Genomic DNA, 8355 nt, shown 5'->3' with positions numbered 1-8355 from the left:
AAATAATCTCCAAGCGGGGATTGGGTCGGAGTATAGTAGAAGCCGCAGCCTGCGAAATCCCGACCACCACTTCTACCCAACATCTGCTTGAAGAATAAAGTCTTGTAAGTCAGGCCAGGGTCATAACGGGGTCATCGACGGGGTGTCGAACTGGGGGATAGTGGAACAGTCCAGATATAAAGATTGTCCTGTGTGGGGTCCACTACCTTTCTCACAGTCAAAACAGTTATGTTGATTCGAGTTAAACTTATTTCGTGACATTCTGCAGTCTCTTCGTGAGTTACATCCTGGCAACGCGGACAAAGGATGGCCCTTGAACGGACAGACTTTCACGTGGCTGTAACAAATATGGTGAAATGATCGATCAACGTGGAAGAGCGGGCGCCTCGTTTACGGAAAATGACAACAGACCGCGGTACACACCTGCCTTTCCGACTGGATAGCTCCCCAATGTTCTTTGGTATGTAGAACTTCATTCTGAAATGATACAGTGTACCACTCGAAGTGTACCACTCGAAGTATAACACTTGGGGACCTGTTCTTTGGGGAGACGATACTGTTATTGTTAGGCGGGAGGGGGGCTTGTCGATTTGAGTAGCCGTAGATCTCTACAAGATCTTACAAGGCATGTAGGAGCTTCTTGTTTTATAGACGGTCTCTCATCAGTTGATTGTCGCTGTTGGTCATTGTGGGTTTTCTTGTACTTTGTAGTTGTAGAGTGCGGGGTATGATTCCATTTGCTTGTGGAATCTTGACTTGTAAATTACGTAATCTAACTTCAGATACCTCTATAAAATATTATATACGCGGGCATCTGGAAGTGTTTTGGTACCACAGATAAAATCTAGTAATAGATCTAGCACAATAGTTGGTTAAGGCGACTCTTCATTAACGATATAGTTTTCGTTTAAGCTACGTCGTTCTGAAAGATCCTGAAATAAATCACGATTCAAGCACATGGCAATTTACTTGAATTTTCAATCCTGGTCTGGTGTCGATACGACCAGGTTTAGCACAGGGCTCGAGGGACGTCCCGTTGGTACTGTATGTACCAGTCACGGGTCACGTGGCTAGGATGCCTGGCTGAGTCATCTTCTCGCCTGCCAAGAAATTGTAATCTCCAAGCAGATCCACGGTGGCGTAATATAGTATCAAACCCACCGTAGGATCTGCATCCATTCGGTTTCCGGTGCCCGTTTGACTCCCTTTGACCGGCTATACTCCTTGGCCAGCTTTGATACTATCTTATGGCACCGTAGGATCTGCTTGGAGATTAAAGAAATTGAAAGATTTAGCTATCGCCTAGTATAAACAAGTCTCCTCTCCAAGCAGAGGTTAGACAGATAAGACTCCGGCTGCTTTTTGACGTTTGTTTAGTCATTTTCATCGGGCTTTCTGATGTCTCCCGGCCTAGGCCGCGAGGCATAAAGAAAGGAACAGTACATAATGGAAAGCCCGGGAAAATGCCTAAGCCATAGAAACGTAAAAAAAAAAGGATCCGGAACCTAACCTCTGCTTGGATAAAAGAAGTTAAGCTTTCCCACGCGTACGGTTCCCCTACTTGGCCATGATCGATTCCGTTCTGGGCCTAACGGACCTTCACATGGTGTTGGTATAACTCTATGTGAGTTTTGTATGCAGTAGACCGATGTATTTCTCGTGAATTGCAAAGAGAATACCCGCGAAATCTAGCCTGCTATCTTTTTCTTCTCGTTTCATAAAATACTTTTGCTGACCGTTTTCAATTTGTGAGTCGCTATACACAAGCGACCTGGTTCAAAGAAATGTTAGCTAGCTAACGTCCAGCAAAAGTCACTTTTTTGAGCCTAAAAGGTGAAAAAGACGAGAAAAAAACGACCCAGAGAGTCTCCTATGGAGGCTATCTAAGAAACCTTAATGTCCAATTCCAGATACATGTGTTTGGAAGTCGTGTGCCCGCCCGTACTTAGCAACCCGCGTGGCACCACCCCCGCTGGGACCAATGCGTCCGTCATGTGGAGTCATGTGGAGTTCGGAGTCCAGCGGTGGTGTTGGCGGAACAAGCTGTCATTTTTACTCTGTGACCGTCGACTGAGTATTGTAATCGGTCTATATAATTAATGTTCGTACCTATATTTCATATAAAACATAATGTCACACACCAGAAAACAACACAACCGACATAAATCATAATTACGTCGGAGAGTATGTTACCTACGGTCACTGATTTTTAATTGCAACACAGCTCTATCGCAGTGTTAGGTCGAATGGATTTTAATTTTGGATTCAAAATAGTTCTTTTGTCGCCTAATGTGCCTTATAGTGTTTTCAACGTTTTCCGATCATTTGGGAATATGGGTACATTAAGGTGTAGTGGATAGAACCAAAACAATGACATATTTTTTATTCATTTGTGTGTTGAGCTTTTATCTATTTGACGAGATTGTTGCCATTACCTTCATTACATACTATAGGAGCAAGGATTTGAGCTATGTTACGCAATCTGCTACAAATTATTCCAATAAGGCAAACCTAACTTTTTTTTTCAAAAAGAATGGCTTATTTAGCTTAACGTGCCAAGAGAGCTATGGTGAGCTGATGTTGAGAGGTCCTGTTCAATTACTATTCCTTTCCTACTATTGGTCACTCGGTGGTCAACGGTCAACATTTGCACTTTCTGCATGCAGGTCGTTTGATCAGCAATTGGAGGGCTGTTTCAGACCGCTTCTTTCTTTTCTGATGTAATGGGACCTTAGGAGTTAACAGAAATGGCGACTTGTTATGAAAACACATTGTTAGAAGCGCCACGGATTTTATGGACTTACTGTATCCATGTTCTCACCACAATCTTATTCAGGTCCGTTATGAGACATCTTCTGATCCCTTAGAGTCAGCGAAAGTCGTCTGGAAAGCTGTCTAATGGGAGGAATGAGGTAAGATCTTTACCAAGACCACAGTTAATAAAATTATGCATAGACTAGATAGAAGGCGACTTTGACCATTCTCTATTCCATGTACTGTCATAGCCTCTTACCTATTCATATCCATTGTTTCTTTATTTCAATGTTTCCTGCGATCGTGCTGTTCCTTTGCTAGTATTATATAGTAGTAATAGTTTGACAGTGTGCAAAGGCACAATATATTTTTTCATGCATATGGCTTTGCCTAGCAATGCAAGGTTTTGAATTGTCTTTATTACATTGTTACAGCGTGAAATGTGCGTTGCTTCAAACAAAATCAAGCCATTACTTTTGTTGATCCCTTCATTTATTGAATAATAAATTAATATCCGTAAAAACAGATTCCAATCTTTCTGAACCTGCAGTTTACGGGTAACACTTAGTTGTCTAAGACATGTCAGTTTACTCAAGAGATTGTCAAGAAAATAGGGTAGCTAAACAAATATTTACCGTCTGTACATCAGAGAAAAAATGAAATCACTTACTCCTGCATCTATGTATCAAATCCTTATTCTACTTTCTGACCGGATTAAGAGAAATGACAGTTTCTTTTGACTGTTTTGATCCAATGTTTCTAAGGAACATGTCTCCTGCCTGCTCTATATCTTAATTCCGTTTGTCGGATATGCTTTTGTGACTGCTTTCCTCAGCTGTCAATCTGTGAATTTGAGCCCTTCTGGCATATAAGTAGTCCACTGTTGTATGTATATTATGTATGTATTTATGTCATACTATCATATGCAATGTATGCATACACGTGTCTGTGCCTTACGTTAGGCTTTCTATTTATTTTTTGTGTGGGATGCAGTGTCATTCTTCATCCATTCATTTATTCATTGGCTACAGGTTGCTGCTCAGAGAATACCACGGATGGAAAGGCCTAGGAGAGGTATACGTAGTGAGCAAGTATGGTCTAGTTTCGCTCGCGCTGATGGAAGAAGCAGCTGCAAGATGTAGCCAGAATTGAGAGCGTACCGAAGGGCATGGAATTTGAACATAACAAGTTGATTCACAAGGCACTGGCTGCAACCAGGATTAATCACTGATCGAATGAACCATCAAACTTATAAGTTTATTTGTTTATTAAGATTCAACACAGAAGTGTAAGGGGCGAGGGAACAGGTAATGACACCTTTGGCGGCCCTCGCCCCGACTTAAAAATACAAGTGTGATTCAGCTAACGAAATATAGAAACGGTCCATTACTTTTATGTAGAACGCAGTTTTGAGTATAATCATTAGTTTCATGTGTTAGACGAACACAAACTGTTTTAACGTTTCCTTTTATCATCCTTTACTCCTGGGGTGGCTGGAAAGTTAAGAAATCGGCCAAATAGACGGATAACATGCAAGAGGGGTTTGTCTGTTATAGGAGTACATTTTGCTCAGGTCGGCAAACTGTAAACCTTTAGCGGACTAACTCCTCCGGCATAATATCTGTCTATTTGGCCTATTTCTCTTTCCAGCCACTTTTAATAGTCACAGCTTATAAATGCACCACGTATTTACTGATAGCGTCTACGAAAATTACCATCCTTTGATATTGCCAAGAAGAGTAAGATATGTATTGTCTGCTTTTCAACACACCTTGTCATGTATGTATGAAAGGAATACGCCTACCTTGTGAAAGATATCGATGTAGTTCAAAATTGATCATTATAATTAAAGGAGCTAAGTGTCATAAACAGGTATGATTGATGACTACGCTGTAACGTCTTATTCAATTGAGTAGTTCTTTTGTGATCCATTCAACCGGTTGACAAAATATTTGTGCAAAATCTACTTGTCATGTACTTGTATTTTCCCTAGTAGGGGCAGTCGCCCCATACTGGCCCACCACGGGCGATTGTCCTGTCAGGGCGATCGCCCCCAGGTACTGCAAGGACTGACAGGGCGATCGCCCCCAAATCCTGACAGGGCGATCGCCCCCAAATCCTGACAGGGCGATAGCCCCCAAGCCCTGGCAGGGCGATCGCCCCCAAGCACTGACAGGGCAATCGCCCCCCAAGTACTGATCACAGGGCGATCGCCCCAAGCACTGACAGGGCGATCGCCCCGAAGTACTGGCAGGGCGATTGCCACCAAGTCCTGAAAGCTACAGGGCGATCGCCCCCCAAGCCCTGACAGGGCGATCGCCCCAAGTCCTGACAGGGCGATCGCCCCCCAAGTCTTCTTCACTCTGATGAAATCAAGACGAGATGACTGGACAATTCAGACTTTGTACGGGGCAATCGCCCCCACAAGTCAATATTCCTGGGACTTGAGTCTCTTCAAATATTGCATTCCAATCCAAAATGACTTGATTTTCAAAGAAATTCAGACTTCGTTTTCTGATTATCACGTCGAAAAAAAAGGAATAAAGTGGATTTTCCTTTATTATTTTGGATTCTGTTAACTGCAGTGTTTTAATCATCCACGGCGCTCGGTATTGCAACTTTGCTTACACAACACCATGATGGTCAATCTAAGTCACAGAATCGGCTTACATTTGAACAACGCGTGTGGAAATTTTCGGAAGCAAGGCTTGGTTCCACCGAAAACACTTTATATCATTTTGTTTTTTTTATCAATGTTAGTATTTAATGTCATTTCGTAACAGATAATGAGAAATGGAAACTCAAACGTTAACCCAGCCCCCGAAAAGCTTTCGTCCCTTTTTTGTCTTGCGAAACCTCGGTCACGGAAGAACTTGAGTTCCACTAGCTCCACTAGGTCCTTGTGTTATCGACGTTTATCGACAGGAAATAGTCACTTTTGTGAGTAGGTAATGTAGAGAACGCCATTTTTATTTAATTAATGTGTATGTCTACCTGCAACCACTGTCCTACTGCGCTGTACCCTGCCAGCCAGGCGGTTCGACCAGCAACTAGGTTTAGCCGCCCATAATAAGGCTCCGAACCACCAGGATTGAAGGAGGATGCAGTGATGCTGTCATCAGGTATATCACCAGACTCCATCCCAAGTAGAAGTGGACAGGCCGGGAGGGGGGCTGCAGCTGAGGGTTTAAATAGATGGAACCAATGACATCGACGGTATACAAAACTTAGATCGAACCTTTCCTGTATTGGCCAAGTGCATTTATAGTACCCTTACACATTATTTTTACAGTCAAAAGGCTAGTTATATTGATAATAGTTTTTTTGTCTTTTATATACCTGCGTATCTAACTACATGTCTATGGGCTTTATTAAAGTGGCTTGATGAATTATCACAATGATTTGGGTAGAATAAGCAAATGTCCCTGATGATGTTTCATAAAAGACAATACAGCTACGTGTCGTTCTATTCCAATCCTTACGTGAAGAAATGTGTATTTTTAAATGTTCAAAATTAACATTGATTATGGATAAAAACAGGTCACCACTTTCAGTCTATAATGTTAAGAATATGTAAGTGGATACTTACTTGTGTTACAGCCCACAATCTCCACCCTCATTGCGACTTGACTATTCCAGGACTGGACCACGAAACGCACATAACGGGCATCAACAGGGTTGTCCAGTAAATTCGTGACCGGGGTGCTAGCGTCTACGTTGCCTGGAAAAACCTGTAAATGGATGATTTTTTATGATACTAGTCTTCTCAAAATATAACTTTAGCCCTAGATATTTAACGTGATAGATAATGCCGCACTACTCTGCTTAATTTAATGTCTAAAAGGCATAATTATTTACATCACTTCGTGGTGTTATGTTAGATCTTGACATTTAAAATTAAAACGAACATCTATATTATTTTAATACCATGTCTGAGCCGTCGCTGCTAGTATATGTCAGCCAACTGATCCGATCTGTACTGTACTGGAGTCTGTATGACGTCACCCATAAGCTAGAAGGCCGACCCTGAATGATGGTACCCGTGACGCGCTTTATTTCCCCTAAATCCACCTGAAAGGCAAATAAAAGAAAAATAAGAAATAGAAAAGCAACACCCCACCCCCAATACGACAATAAAAAATGGACTGGTCTATGTGACCCATTTTACCTTTCAAGTGCTAAAGCTACACCTGTACCGAATTCCAGATCATTTGGCTTCTTCGTGACACAGGAACACAAAATGTATATTTTTGGTAAAAATGTCAACAAAAAAATCCCCCAATTCAACAATTTCAAGTGATGCACACTACATCCGGTGCACGCCATCATACCAAATTTCCGGTCATTTGGTTTTGAGCCAAAACGTAACATTTTTTTGTTTAAATTGGCCAAACATTCCCCAATGCAAGAGCAATTTTTAAGCAATGAACGCATTGAGAGAAACTTAAGTATTGTGGGCACATGCCCTACACTCGTTCGTACCAATTTTCAGGTTTTAACGACAAAATATACATTTATTATCAAAATGGCCCCAAATCCCCAAATGCATAATTTTTGAAGAGATGTATGCAAAAAAGTGTTGACTGGGTCCTGCGGGCATATGTCCAATTTCAGGTCATTTGGTTGTAATACCAGGCGCACGGGCGCCGGGCCCAAAATATTTTTCGGGGTCTAAAATTACCACAAACACTAAATAATGGCAAAAGACAATATATTTCAATCAATACTGTAGTACGGATTGGAATCTAATTAAAACACATTTTCCTTGCTGACATTTGGGACCGCAAGGAAACCGAGTTACCGAAACTTTGTACAGGTAAATATTTTCAAGGTTCTGTTGTACGGACCTTGAATTCTTTTGATTTCCTAGTTGCGTAATAAACGTACTTTAGATAACGGAGATTTACAATACGGCCGTATTGTACAGAAGACGAATTTTTCGTTTTATCAAGATGTGTGCCTACCTGCAACCACTGCCCGGCTAAGCTGTCCGCGGGTATCCAGGCCCATCCTGCGTTTAACCGCGCGCGATAAGGGGCGTAATAGTCTCCATTGTCTGAGGATGCAGTGATGCTGCCATCAGGTATGGCACCAGATTCCATTCCAAGTGGGTCACCACAGGCTGGGAAGACGAGAAAGAATGTTGATGTCAAAAATGAAAAAAATTACCGGCTAAAATTACCCCCCCCCCTCCCCCAAGTAAGGAAAATTCTTGCAATATACATTATACAATACACACACACATGACTGCCAACATTCTTAAACTTTCATTACTGGAAGAGATCTGTTCTTTAATCACTTAGCTATAAGAATTTTTTTCAATCACTAACAGCATAAAACTTTATACATCAGTCATGCGCTAAATATGTTCTTTCATCAATCACCAATAGAAGACTTTATTACCATTTATCTTAAAAACAATATATAGGGTTTCATCTCTTAAAGTAACAACGCCCCAACCTCCACATCATTTCAAAGACAAATCATACGCTTACATTTTACATGAAGTCGAATGGGACCACTATATAGGTTATAGTTTTATATACATTAACTTTTAAATATCGCACAACATCATGTCATTTATTACGCAAACAATGCCGT

General features: G+C 41.4%; 1 long non-coding RNA gene across 1 annotated transcript; it reads left to right on the top strand.

The window, feature by feature from the left end:
• The first annotated feature begins 316 nt into the window (after positions 1–316).
• LOC118412655 lies at positions 317–3964 on the top strand. Its single transcript, XR_004830799.1, has 3 exons — positions 317–460; positions 2837–2912; positions 3786–3964. It is a non-coding gene; the product is annotated as an uncharacterized LOC118412655 (long non-coding RNA).
• Positions 3965–8355: the final 4391 nt, after the last annotated feature.

Source organism: Branchiostoma floridae, chromosome 3 (genome assembly GCF_000003815.2).
Source record: "Branchiostoma floridae strain S238N-H82 chromosome 3, Bfl_VNyyK, whole genome shotgun sequence".
Taxonomy (NCBI): domain Eukaryota; kingdom Metazoa; phylum Chordata; class Leptocardii; order Amphioxiformes; family Branchiostomatidae; genus Branchiostoma; species Branchiostoma floridae.
Note: the sequence above shows the minus strand (reverse complement) of the source record. Positions and strands in the feature narration are given on the sequence as shown.